Consider the following 14413-nt stretch of genomic DNA (forward strand, 5'->3'; position numbering starts at 1 on the left):
AACGTAGATGTGAACTGGCGTGTTTTCCAACAGCAGTTTACGCTGTATGTACAGGCTCTTGGCTCACAAGATGCCTCGATCGAGAGAAAAATTACACTTTTTTAAAAAAGTAGCGGGTCCCCAGGCAATCTTTTCAATTTGACACGGAGGAGGACAAAAAGAGCTATTAGAAGGTAATATAGCAATTTGAGCAACATTGTAACCCTCAGACTAACAAAGGTGTATATAAAAGGTATATTTTTCAAATGCTTGTGCAGAAAACGGGCGAAACAATAGATAGCTTTGTCACAGATCTGAAGTTAAACGCGCAGACCTGCAATTTCGCAGAGCTACATGATTCCTCAGTCAGAGACCAGATTGTGTATGGCCTCCAGAGCGATAAACTTTGTGAACGTCTGTTTAGAGAATCCGAATTAAAGCACGCTGATGCAATTAAAATATGCAAAACAAGCCAAGAAGTATTGAAAAGAAAACCGGAGATTCATCTCCATGAAAATGGCACAAAAACAGCAGCTTCCAGCAATGACATTAATGCTGTGTTGCAGGTCAACCAAAAACGTGGTCCAAGTGGCCATTTAGAAAAAAAGTTGAAGCCACCATTTTGTGTAAGAGGAAAGACTAACCCTCTACGAAAATGTTCTGCATTTGGAAAAATATGTGCCAAATGTGGCAAAAAGAACAATTTTGCACAACAATACATGTCAGTGAGTTGCAACAAGCGACAAAGGCTAATGAAATCCATAAAATGCAAAAGATAAAAAATACATCAGTGACAGATTAACTGAAAACAAGCAATATGTAGCTGAAAATATGGCTCTAAGACTAGACGATACATTTTTGTGGGTGTCATACACACCACTGAAGAATCGAAAATAGGAAAAACTTTAAAAGAAATCTCAAAAGTCAAAAATACGGATGATTGTACAAATCTGATAATAATCAATAAAACTCTAATTGATATGAAACGTTACTGGCGCTAGAGCAAATCTAATAAATCAAGACGATATATAAAAAACTTATTTAGCACAGTTGTTTCACAGCTTCAGGGTCCCAAGTTCGATTCCCAGCTTGGGTCACTGTCAGTCCAGAGTTTGCACGTTCGCCTTGTGTCTGCATGGGTTTCCTCTGGGTGCTCTGGTTTCCTCCCACAGTCCAAAGATGTGCAGGTTAGGTGGATTGGCCATGATAAATTGCCCTTAAATTTCCAAAAAAGGTTAGGTGGGGTTACTGGGTTTCGGGCATAGGGTAGAGGCATGGGTTTAAGTGGGATGCTCTTTCCAAGGGCCAGTGCAGACACAATGGGCTGAATGGCCTCCTTCTGCATTGTAAATTATATGATAAGACAAATAGCGACCTTTGGAACCTACAAACTGCAGATCGAAGTTGAGCAACAAAGATTTTTCAGCAGGTTTGCAAGTGTACAAGCAAATAAAGTGTCCTAATTAGGTGCTAAAACATACAAGAAATTACAGCTAATGCAGCGAGTAGATAGCGCAGACTGTATATAACTGGCACGCAAGACGATCACAGATGTAAAGTTAGCACAGGCTCAAAACGATAAATTCCATCAACTGGCTAGCCTTTCACAGACAGGGAACAGAAGATTCCACTAAGCTGATGATGGACCGAGAAGATACGAGAGAGTGAAACGATACAGAATTTTCATGTGTGAAGTCGACAAGCACAACAGAATTTTCAAAAGAAATCCTGCGAGAGCTTTTTTTTAACGCATTTTATTCAAACTTGTATCAAAGTAGGTTACAGCAAATCAACACCCCGGGAAACATTCTTCCCAACAATCAGCTATACAGTTTGTACAGAGTTTTCTTCTTTTTCACCCCCCCCCCCCCCACCCCTCTGCGACGAACAGCTCCTCAAACACGGTCACAAACATGTCCAACCTTTTCTCAAACTCCCCTGCTGAGCCCCTTAACTCAAACTTTATTTTCTCTAACCGCAGGAAGTCATACAGCTGCCACCCCCGGTGGCGATGCCGACTACCGCTACAGCAAAATTTGTCGCCATGCAATCAGGCGAAGACCATGACATCAGCTATCCTCCTCTCCATGAGCTCCGGCTACTCTGAAACCTCAAATATTGCCACCAAAGGGTCTGGGTCCACCTCCTCCTCAGCTGTCCTGGCTAAGACCGCAAACACTCCCGCCCAGAATCTTCCCAATTTTTCACAATCTCAAAACATGTGCGCGTGATTCGCTGGCCCCCGCCCACACCTCTTACACTCATCTGCTAGCCCCTGAAAGAACCCACTCATTCTCACCCGAGTCATATGCACCCTGTGCACCACCTTAAACTGTATCAGGCTCATCCTTGCACAGGAGGAGGTCCCATTCACCCTTCGCCTCACTCCATTCTCCCCAATTGATCTCCACTCCCAACTCCACTTCCCATTTCTCCTTGATCTTCACCACCTGCTCGCCTCCCTGCTCCCCCAGCCACTTGTATATATCCCTAATTCTTCCCTCCCCTTCCACACGCAGAAGCAGCAGTCGCTCCAGCAGGGTGTATCCCGGCAAACTAGGGAACCCCTTCCAGACCTTTCGTACAAAGTCCCTAACCTGCAGATATATGAGCTCACTCCCCCTCGGCAGCTCTACCCTCTCCGGGTCCCTCCAGACTGGTGAACCCTTCCTCCAAATTCAAATCCCTCACCTTGACCAGCCCCACTTCCCTCCACCTCCTGTATTCACTATCCATCCTCCTGGCTCAAACCCATGATTCTCGCACAGCGGCGTTTACACCGACATCATTTCCTAAAATGTCTCCTCAGCTGATTCCACATCTTCACTGTGGACTGCACCACTGCGCTCCCTGAATATCTACTCGGAGACATTGGCAATGCTGCTGCCACCATAACTCTCTAACTAGACACCTTACAAGATTCCTCCTCCATCCTAACCCACTCTACTCCTTCTCCTTCCCACCACCGCCGCTTGTCCACATTCGCCGCCCAATAATAATGAAGCAAGTGTGACAACGCCAAACCCCCCCTGCTGCCTGTGCCTCTGTAGCAGGCTCCTCCCCACCCTTGGCACCTTCCCTGCCCATACAAAGTCAGAGATGATTGTGTCCACTTTCCGATAAAAGGCCTTTGGTATAAAGATCGGGAGAGCCTGAAAGCTAAACAAGAACTTCGGCAGAATATTCATTTTCACCACTTGTCCCTCCCCGCCAACGTTAGGTGCAGTGTATACCACCTCTTAAAATCCTCCCTGGCCTCCTCCACCAGCTTTGTTAAGTTTCACTTATGGAGCCCCGTCCATTCCCTCGCTACCTGAATCCCCAAATACCTAAACCTATCCCTCACTACCGTAAATGGCACCCCCCCTAAATTAGCTCGCTGTCCCAGCTCATTCACTGGGAATACCTCACTTGTCCCTCCCCACGCCAAACCTCCCCAGCAAGCCCATAATTCTTCCCATACTCTCCAATGGATCCGAAACATACAGCAAGAGGTCATTGGCATAGAGCAACACCCGATGCTCCCTCTGTTGCCTCATTATCCCGTCACTCTGCCAACCCCGTGAGAGCCATCGCCAGTGGCTCTATGGCCAGCGCAAACAGCAATGGCGACAGCGGGCATCCCTGCCATGTACCCCTCTGCGAGAGCTTTTAAAGGGAAACCAGATTGCGGTTTCCACCTACGCATCTTTGGATTGTGGGAGGAAATTGGAGCACCCGGAGGAAACCTTGATTAGACCACACTTGGAGAGCTGTGCAGTTCAGATCAACATACTGAAAAAAGACAGAAAGGAACTTGAGAAGGTGGCACAGTAGTTAGCACTGCTGCCTCACAACTCCAGGGATTCGAGTTCAGTTCCAGCCTTGGGCCACTGTCTGTGTGGAGTTTGCACGTTCTCCCCGTGTCTGTATAGGTTTCCTCCGGGTGCTCTGGTTTCCTCCCACAACGCAAAGATGTGTAGGTGGATTGGCTACGCTAAATTGCCCTTTAGTGTCCAAAGATGTGCAGGTTTGGTGGGGTTGTGGGGATAGAGCAGAAGAGTGGGCCTAGGTACAGTGCTCTTTCAGAGGGTCGGTACAGGCTCAATGGACTAAATGGCCTCCTGCACTGTAGGAATTCTATGGTTTCTAATCTATGGTTCTAAATAGCAAAAACAGATAAGGATTATATTGAGAATGGAGATGTTGTAACTATGGTGAAAAGAAAAAGCTGAGGGGGGGCAGCATAGAAATGTGAAGCAGGATGAATTGGAAAATTAAGAATTTGGGAATGAATGGAGAGAAGCTGTTCCCACTTGTGTGGGGGTCTTTTATTACACTTTTTGATAGTATGTTTGATATACTACTGCGTGTAATATGTGTTACTCAAATCTCTTGTTGATGAGGTTTTCCGAATCTTGATGAAGAAGACTCAAACTCGTCCAGTAGTAACAAAAGGTTTATTGAGTAACTATAACAATAATTGTGTGAGTTCTTTACTTTAACATGAATATTAGTGATAAAGTCAACAAGATCTAAATACAGTATCTCTGCTTAACTACACTAACTATTTGAGCTAATCTTATACTCCTGTCCTGGTCACAGTACACCCGAAAGAGAGAGAGAGAAAGGCACAATGCGGTTGCTTTTATACCCCTGTTGGTACTCCCTCTAGTGATCATCTGGTGCTACTGATTACGCATTAACCTCTTATGTACATGCACATACAGAAATCACTACATTCCCCCCTTTTTTGTTACATATTTTCTGTATGGTGTAAAGAAAATTGAACAGACATATTGGATGCAGTTTGCAAATGCATTACATAAAATCAATGAGTTAATCAGTCAAATGTTGATACATTTAGTCTCTTAGGTCTCTTTATTTCTTCCGTTTTCTTGTGTTCAGTACCAACAAGTCATCATGAGGTGTTCAAATGGTTGAATCTCTTTGTTGTCTGATCTTGACCTTTTTTCCTTTTTGTGCTTGTGGTATCAATTCAGTATATCATTTGCCTTAACCACTGTTTTGCTTCTTTGTCTTGGAGCAAATGCGAATTTGTGAAATTTTTTGTTATGCCATGTGATGTTTGTACTCTTGCCATTGTTTTGGACTGTGCTGTTGCATTGTCCTTCATGTGCAGAGTTGTACCATGTTGTACAGGTTGTTGTTTCTGTTGTTGCCTTTGTTGTTCTTTTCATTGTTTTTCTTTTCATTGTGCTCAATGACTGTTCCTTGTGGATAATTTGAGTCATTCTCAAAGTTATTGGTATCAGTGTGGTATCTGATGTTTCATTGAGCTTTTGAACTGAAGTTTGTGAGAACGATCTGGTGTTGCATTGATCTTGGTGACATCAGTCATTTCTGGTTGATTTTATTCCTCTTTGCTTCCTTGGTGCTCCTCTTCTGGAGTCATTTCTGGTTGATCTGCTTCATCTGTGATCTCTTGGTGCCCCTCTTCAGGAGTCAACATCTTCAAGATTTCAGTTTCTTGTAGGTTGTCAAGATGTTTTAATTGATCTGGTCTCATGAGTAGTTTTACTTTGCTTGTTGAGTTCTTTGGTACAGACGAACTGTGATCTATCAGTCTCGCTATGATCTTGCACATCTTGTAAGTGAATTATGATGTCTTTGTTACATGTCTCACATACGGTGGTGAGCAGACTCTCATTGTCTTCTTATTGTTGCTCAAATAAGGTATATAGATCTTCATATACTCCCATCCTGGTCACAGTACACCCAAAAGAGAGAAAGGCCCAATGCGGTTGCTTTTATACCCCTGTTGTTATTCCCTCTAGTGCTCATCTGGTGCTACTGATTACACATTAACCCCTTATGTACATGCATATAGAGATCACTACAGAGGAGTCCAAAACTGGGGTCCAGAAATATAGAATGGTCAATAATAAATCCAATGAGGAATTCAGAAGAAACTCCTTTCCCAGGATAATGGTTAGAACGTGGAACCTGCTCCCACAGGGAATGGTTGCGACAAATAGGTGTGGTGAATGTACATCATGTAATTCACACTGTATAGTATTGCATTCACACTGTATAGCATTGTGTCCTTGTGGGCTCTGTCTGTGAGCCATTGCGTGGCTCTGCCCACAGGGGGAGATGAGGAGCTTGTACAGGGCTCCACCCTCGGCTCCGCCCATGGCCCCTCCCACTACCGGAAGAATAAAGTGCTGCAGCCTTGTGAGTCTGCCCTCAGTTCTTCTGGTTGCAGGCAGGCTTAGTTGTAAGTCTATTAAAACCACTGTTTACTTCCTATCGTGTTTCGAGTAAATTGATGGTCACATAGTAAGTTAGATGGGAAGCCAGGTAACTAGATGAGGGAGAAAGGAATAGATGGGTCTGCTAATAGGGTGAGATAAAATGGGTAGAGAGAAAGCTGCTGTGGAGCATAGGCATCGAGAGAATGTAGATGGGCTGAATTTTCTTTTCAGTGCTTTAAAAATTGGACTCAAGTTGCTCCTCCAATCTGTGTATGTGCTGATCCCACTTCTGTCCATCATCACTGCCTTGGATGCTGTGGGTCTTCCTCTTCTGATCTGCTGTCAAACACATCCGAGGCTACACATCCAACACTGATGTTGTCAGTTTGGAAGCCTCGGAGGATGAAGAATGCTGTTCCCACACTAGAAATCTCTGTCAACGTTTACCAGGGGAACTGAGAACGCAGCTGCAATAAGTGACGTTTTATTCAGATGGGGAAAAACGACAAGTTTAAATCCCCACCTGATCTGCTGCTCAAAGTCGCCTCCGTTTCCCCGGTCAGTTTCCCAAACTTCAGGAAACTCCTGTTACTGCAGAAATATTTGGATTGTCTGTGAGAGACGTCAATCAGAGAGCCCACCCACTCTGCCCATTCTCTCCTCTTCCTCTACCACAGCTGCTTCACTTCCTGTAGGGACTCAAAACCAAGTCAGGAGATGGTGAGTGAAGGAGCACAATTTACAATCATTACATTGCACAATATCCACACTAATGTTCAGGCAGTCTGACTATCCTGTGGGCAATCAGCTGTGGAAATGCCCCTTATGCTGTGTCAGAAGATCCAGCTCACAGACCTGTTTACTCGGTGCTTTGTGCTGAGCTGTTTGATTGGCTGTGTGTTGGATATTCAGGGTGTTTATTGGAAGCATTTCCCTTCTGATTTACAGACTGAGTTTTGTTGATGGGTCATTGCTGAATATGAGAAGGTGAGGTGTAATTATCTGGGAGAGTCAGAGTGAGGATTCTCACTGATTTCCTATTGTTGAGTTGTGTGTGTGTGTTGTGAGCTGGTTACTATCCTGTGGACTGAATGGTCAGTTTTGTCTGTGTTGGGATCTGAATCTTTCCTGTTTTTTTCGAATACCTCCAAGACCTCCCACCCACTCTCTCTCTCTAACCTCCTCAGGAAAAAAGAAAAACTTGCACGACCACCAGATGTCCCAAAGCCCTTTACAGCCAATGAAATGCGATCACTATTGTAATTTAGGAAACATGGCAGCCGATGTGTGCACAGCAAGATCCCACAAACAGCAATATGTTAATGACCAGATGATCTTTTTTTTGTGATGTTTATTGATGGATTAATGTTCGTCAGGACAACATAACTCCCCTATTCCTCAAAATAGTGCCATAGAATCTTTGACACCCACCTTTGAGAGGTCCAAAGTGGCCTTGGTTTAATATCGCATTTGAAAGATGACTCCTCTTCACAGTGGAGCACTGAAGTGTCAGGCTCTGTGTTCAAGACCTGCAGTGGGACTTGAACCCACAACCTTCGTGCTCAGGTGAGAGTGCTATCTCCTGAGGCACGATTGACAATCAACCCAACCTCACAACCCTCTACGTCGGCACTCCTCCAATGTTATCTCTTCAGATTCCCGGTTTCAATCACTCCACCATCAGTGGCTGTGCTGCCTGGGTCCTTAGTTCAGGAACACACACTCTCCCCTTCTTTAAGATATTTTAAAAATCTGTCTCTTTGACCAAACATTTGGTCATCTCTCCTCTGTGGCTCACTGTTATTATATCTGATAATTATATCTGATAATGCATCTTGATGTATTTTGTGACCTTTTCCCCTGTTATAGGTGCTGTACAAACTAAGTTATCGAACCTTCTGCAAATGGGAACAACTCTGTCAAAATCCTTCATGATTTTACACATCTCTAACAAATCTGCTCTTAACCTTCTCTGTTCTAAGGGCAACAATCCCAGCTTCTCACATCTATCCACATAATTGTAATCCATCAATCCTGGAGTCATTCTAGTAAATTTCTTCTGTACCCTCTTCTTCATAGAATTCATAGAATCCCTATTGAGTCTGCACTGACCTTCTGAAAGAGTAATCCACCCAAGCCTACTTCGCCGCACTATTTCTATGACCCTTTTACCTAAGCTACACATCCCTGGACCCTCGGGGACAATTTAAAATGGCCAATCCACCTAACCTGCCCATCTTTGGACTGTGGGAATGAACTGGAGCACTTGGAGGAAACCCACGCAGACACAGGGAGAAAGTGCAAACTCCACACAGTCACCCGAGGCCGGAATGGAGCCCAGGTCACTGGTGCTTTGAGGTGACAGTGCTAACCACTGTGCCACCACGCCACCCACCTTCAAAAGTCGCTTGTTGAACATCCCCAGGCAGAATGAACCTCTCTCGCCAACAGGCAGACTGAATATAAAGTCTCAATGAGCAAACTGTCCAGCATCTTAATCTCTAACACTTGGAAAGGCGCCATTAAATTCTTAAACTCGTTCACTGATGGGTAAAACTACACTAATGACACAATCTCACAGAGCGTCGATAGCCTATTTTACACTCCACCCTCTGACTATTGTCATGTGAGTGTCCATTTAAGAAAGATTTTGTCTCTTGTCATGTGACTTGTAGCACATTGGGCTGTGGCTGTGAGGTGAGAGGGGGGTACTAGTTTCAATTTAACTGCTTTGGACTGCAGAAGGAGAAAGAAGTGTTTTTCTCTGTTTTCATTTAAAAAGCTGTTCCAGTAAAAACCCAGTGGCTAACTACCTTCGTAACTTTAAAGATAGAGTTGCTTTCTGGAAGGTGTTTGAATCTGCTGGTTGGAACTGGATCAGAATTTCAGGAAAAGGACCAGTCCCATTCACATGAGAATACAGTGTGCTGGGCCACGTCCTTGAAAAGGGGTTTTGGTTTAATTAAATTTTGTTATTTAATTGGAACAGCTGAGGGGAAATTTGTTAAGTGTTATATACATAGATTACCATACCTGTGTGGTGTCTTTACGTTTGTAATTGATAAAAATTCTTGCTGTTTTATATATATATAATATATATATGTTAACTACATTCTTAGACTAAACCTTGTTTGGATTAAAGTGTCGAGGAAGTCCGATGAAACACACCTGCAATGAAAGCTTTTGTGCTCATCCTAGCCAAATTCAACATAAAGGTTGTAGGTCAGGTGAATTTCATAGGTTTGGTGTTTCTAAGCCTTGGCCCATGAAGTCTTTTCCATTGCCCTCGGAGCCTGGGAGATGACAGGTAGGGCAAGTAGAGAGGAGGGGGGTTGGAGAGGAAAGAAAGTAGCCATTGAGGAGTCAGCCCTTTCAGCAAAGGAGGAGAGGGAGTTGGAGGAAATCATATTTCCTTTTCCTGTTTTACAGATGGATTGCACTGTACTACACCAGAGAGTACATAGAGGATAGGCACTGCAGATAGATCCTGACCGTCACCCAAGAAACAACTGCACAACCACATGGAAGAGAATCCATTCCAGAGTGAGGTGAGCAACCAAGAATGGACACAGTCACCGACACTCTTCAATCAGCCACACTTTCACATAGCTGAGAAGCTGTTCAGGTGCGAGATGTGTGAAAAGTCATTCTCAAAGTCCTGGAACCTCCACAGACACCGGCGCATGCACACAGGGGAGAAACCATTCACGTGCGAGGTGTGTGACAAATCGTTTTCACAATTATCGACACTCCGCACACACCGACGCATTCACACAGGGGAGAAACCCTTCACGTGCGAGGTGTGCAACAAATCATTCTCACATTCATCAACCTTCCGCGAGCACCAACGTGTTCACACGGGGGAGAAACCCTTCAAGTGTGAGGTGTGCAACAAATCATTTTCTGACTCATCGACCCTCCGCGTACACCAACGTATTCACACAGGGGAAAAACCATTCCGATGCGAGGTATGTAACAAATCGTTTGCACAGTTATCAACCCTCCGTGCACACCAACGCATTCACACCGGGGAGAAGCCAGTCAAGTGTGAGGTGTGTGACAAATCTTTCTCACAGTTAGGGAGCCTCCTGGTCCATCAGAAGATCCACACAGGGGAGAAACCCTTCAAGTGTAATGTTTGCGATAAGGCTTTTGTAAGATCTTCAAGCCTCCTGATTCACCAGATGATTCACACAGGGGAGAAACCCTTCAGATGTGAATTTTGTGAAATGGCTTTCATCCAATCCTCCGATTTACTGAGGCACCAGAGGATTCACACAGGGGAGAAACCCTTCAAATGTGAGGTATGCGACCAAGCCTTCACGCAGTTATCGACGCTTGTAGAACACCGCCGCATTCACACTGGGGAGAAACCATTCCCATGTGATGTGTGCAACAAATCTTTCTCAAGGTCATCGTACCTCCTTCTCCATCGGAAAATTCACACAGGGGAGTAACTCTTCAAGTATGATCCTGAAGCATCAGTAGATCCACACTAGTGAGGAAACATTGTGAGGTGTGTGACAAGGCTTTCACACAGTCAGCGTATCTGCTGATCCATCATCAAACTCTCACATGAGGTACAGTATCGGTGTGAGTTCTGGAATAAAATCTTCACTCTTTTCTCTGTCCACTTGGAATAGCGAACCCATGTGGGAGACAAACTCTTCCGGTGTGACATGTGTCAAGATTGTTTTTGCTCCACCATACACAACCATCTCCACACAGACTTGGGGCCCAGTGACCGGCTTCTTTTATATTGAACAGCCGAGCTCTAATTTTAATGTTGTATTCCCTTGTTCTGGACTCTCCAACGAGAGGACTAGTTTCTCTCTAACTACTCTATCAACTCATTTAATCATCTTAAACACCTCAATTAAATTACCCCTTTATCTACATTCAAAGGAACACAATCTCAGTCTGTACTTCCTGTCCTCATTATTTAACCCTTTTATCCCCAGGAATATTCTGGTGAATCTACGCTGCACTCCCTCCAAGGACAATATATCCTTTCTGAGGTGAAGTGGCCAGACCTGAACACAGTTCTTCTGATGGGGTCAAAACAAAGCTCTGTACAGTTGGAACAGATCTTCCACAAGGACACACAAAATCAGGACCACTAGTGCTTGATGTGGGCCAGTCAGATCTATCAATGGTTGATCAACCAGCTATGTACCAGATATGCTCAAATCCCTTGGATGTGAGAAACAGGAATTTGACCAGGAAGGAAGAGAATAAAGGTAATGTTGGGAAGAAGAATGTAGAAGGTGGTGACAAGGGAGTGGTTAAACCAGATTGACGGTTGCAGAAGCATTATGGGGAATGGGGGGGGGGGGGTCAAAGGGCTGAGAGTTGGGAATTAAATAGCGCAGAACATGAATAGAAAGTGATTGGTCCATGGACCCACATGACTACTGGACCTCTGAAACCATTGATGGGTTTGTATGATGGAAACAAGCTCTATCCTGTGTCACTGAAGTTCAATGTCATTTCTGACTATTGGAATTGGGAGCTAGACTAAAGCATAGGGATTTTAAAGAAAATTCTGTCTATTATTCTGAGAGAGTTTTCCCTGGTGTGTGTTCATAAAGTGAGCCAGGATGGGTAGTATCAGCCACTGGTTTTCTTGGTGATGTGAGTTATTGACAGATCCTCTTCAGATGATGAGTGTTGACTAATACCATTCTTGTACTCTCCTGCCTGGGAGGACTACTATTCTGTGTACGATGAGGGAGTGGGGGTGAACCTCTACAGACCTGTGTTCCCTCAGCCCATCATACCTCGATGTAATAACAGTGCAACGTTTTCATTGTACACATCTTCTAAGATTCATTTCATGTTCTGGAAAAGATCTTGAGTCATTTTCAAATGTTTTGTTATTGGTTGATTCAAAGTTGGTGTTAACTGAATATCGTGTTATTGTTTGTCTGTTATATCAGTTTTCTGTATCAATTTGTAACTCAATAAATTTTTTTAACTGAATCCAAACTAGCTGTTTTATCAGTCTGGTGTATTCCTATTCACTGAAACACTCCGGAGCCTACAGTAAGAGTCCTGTGCACAATATATTGGTCAATGTCACTGTGGCTGGTATACTTCCTCCATCAATGGGTTTAAAATTTCCAGTTCACAGAAAACAGAATGTTTCCCTGAGAAAGAAAGACTTGCATTTTTATATCAACTTTTCATGAACTCGGGGTATCCGAGTTGTGAATGTTGGAAATATGTGCCCTGTCCAGTCTCTCTGTCATTTCCTAATTACATTCAGTAAATTTCTTTGTCCCGTTCACTCTCATCACTTTCTCATTTGCTACTTGTCCTTTCCATTCTCTTCCAAACATACAATTCATCTGTCTCTAAGGTTTAAGTTTCACATCAAGTACTTTTATCATCTGCAAACTAACTGATGTTATAATTCACTCCCCCAATCTTAACATCACTTTCTGTGCCTTCAAACTCCTTTGACCAAAGCTTCTGTATAGACACCGAAGAGGACAGGCGATAGACAAAACTCTTTGAGGTCTTTGTCTAATTACACATGGTTCTGACACCCCTTTGCTCACTCTGTTACTGTTTATTCCAGGTACAGATTTCATGTGTCGTCAATTCCTCCGGTCTACTCCAATGTCTTTCAGCACTGTCAAGAGTTTAATCCAGTCAACCCAATCAAATTCTTCTCCAAAATCTAGAGAACAAAAATAGAATTTTTGTCCAAACTCTAAACTGTTTTCACTCATTAATCTTATTCTGCCAATTACTGCTTTTGTCTCTCTTCCTCCATCAAATCTGAACTGGCCATCTCAGATACAGCTCTGTGCATTCCCACACACTCTGTGTTATAACTCTGAGCACAACCTTCGGAAAATGGAAAAGCAGATTAATTGTATGTCAGTCAGAACGTTAGCATGCCTTTGGTTTCTTTTGTGGTGGTATTATAGTCTGAAAGAAGTGCTCTGGTCATTCTGATATGTCACTAACTTTGCACATCTCAGTAAACATTTATGTTAAGTTCATCCCAATGATTTTAATCAATTTTGCAAGTATTTAATCTGCTTTTCCCAGGTTTTTACCTCATTTATTGCTCCTCTCATCTCATTCTCTAGTATTTCTGGTCCAATAATATTTATGTCAGCGTTACTCTCTTCCTCCAGCTCAATCGGCTGGTTTATCGGCTAGGGGCTGGTTTAGCTCACTGGGCTAAATCGCTGGCTTTTAAAGCAGGCACAGTTCAATTCCCGTACCAGCCTTCCCGTACCAGCCTCCCCGGACAGGCGCCGGAATGTGGCGACTAGGGGCTTTTCACAGTAACTTCATTGAAACGTACTCGTGACAATAAGCAATTTTCATTTTCATTTCATTTTTCATCGTTTCAAGGTTTTATTTTTTTTTCATCGTTTGAAGGTTCAATATGCTCCTTCCATATTTTTTTCTGATTTCATCAGATTTTGTGAATAAAACATTTTCCTTATTTAAGATTGCTATTGTTTACACTCCTTTATGCTGAATGCCAGTATTCTCCTTTTCTTTTGCACACATATTACCCTTCCAACTCTTTGAATATATCACACTACTCTTTTAACCACTGTTGACCTGTATTTTATGTTTCTCTTCTTAACTCATTATTTAAGTGTCTATATTTCAGCTTGCCATCTGCAGTGTGGGTATTGTTGGCCTCCTTCTGCACTGTAGGGATTCTATGATTTTTCTGTTTTCTTCCTCTTCCATCCTTTGCAACATTGCGGTTATAACCCACGGTTTCCACATCCATTGTCTTCTTAAAAACCCAATGTTATCTGTCCCCCACCTCCTTTGAAAGATTCTTTAATCTGCTTCCATTGTACATTCATGTTAGAACATAGAACGATACAGCGCAGTACAGGCCCTTCGGCCCTCGATGTTGCACCGACATGGAAAAAAATCTAAAGGCCATCTAACCTACACTATGCCCTTATCATCCATATGCTTATCCAATAAATTTTTTTATGCCCTCAATGTTGGCGTGTTCACTACTGTTGCAGGTAGGGCATTCCACGGCCTCACCACTCTTTGCGTAAAAAACCCACCTCTGACCTCTGTCCTATATCTATTACCCCTCAATTTAAGGCTATGTCCCCTCGTGCTAGCCACCTCCATCTGCTTCTCTGCGGGAGAAGGCTCTCGCTGTCCACCCTATCTAACCCTCTGATCATTTTGTATGCCTCTATTAAGTCACCTCTTAACCTTCTTCTCTCTAACGA

The 14413-nt window shown here is 43.5% G+C and overlaps 1 protein-coding gene and 1 pseudogene across 1 annotated transcript in view; one reads left to right on the forward strand and one right to left on the reverse strand.

The window, feature by feature from the left end:
• LOC119975894 overlaps nucleotides 1-11334 on the forward strand; it is a 32278-nt pseudogene extending 20944 nt beyond the window's left edge.
• The window catches only part of LOC119976223 (zinc finger protein 91-like), an 85406-nt gene that overhangs the window by 35852 nt on the left and 35141 nt on the right, over nucleotides 1-14413 (reverse strand). The window lies entirely within an intron of this gene.

The sequence above is a fragment of the Scyliorhinus canicula genome, chromosome 13 (genome assembly GCF_902713615.1).
Source record: "Scyliorhinus canicula chromosome 13, sScyCan1.1, whole genome shotgun sequence".
Taxonomy (NCBI): domain Eukaryota; kingdom Metazoa; phylum Chordata; class Chondrichthyes; order Carcharhiniformes; family Scyliorhinidae; genus Scyliorhinus; species Scyliorhinus canicula.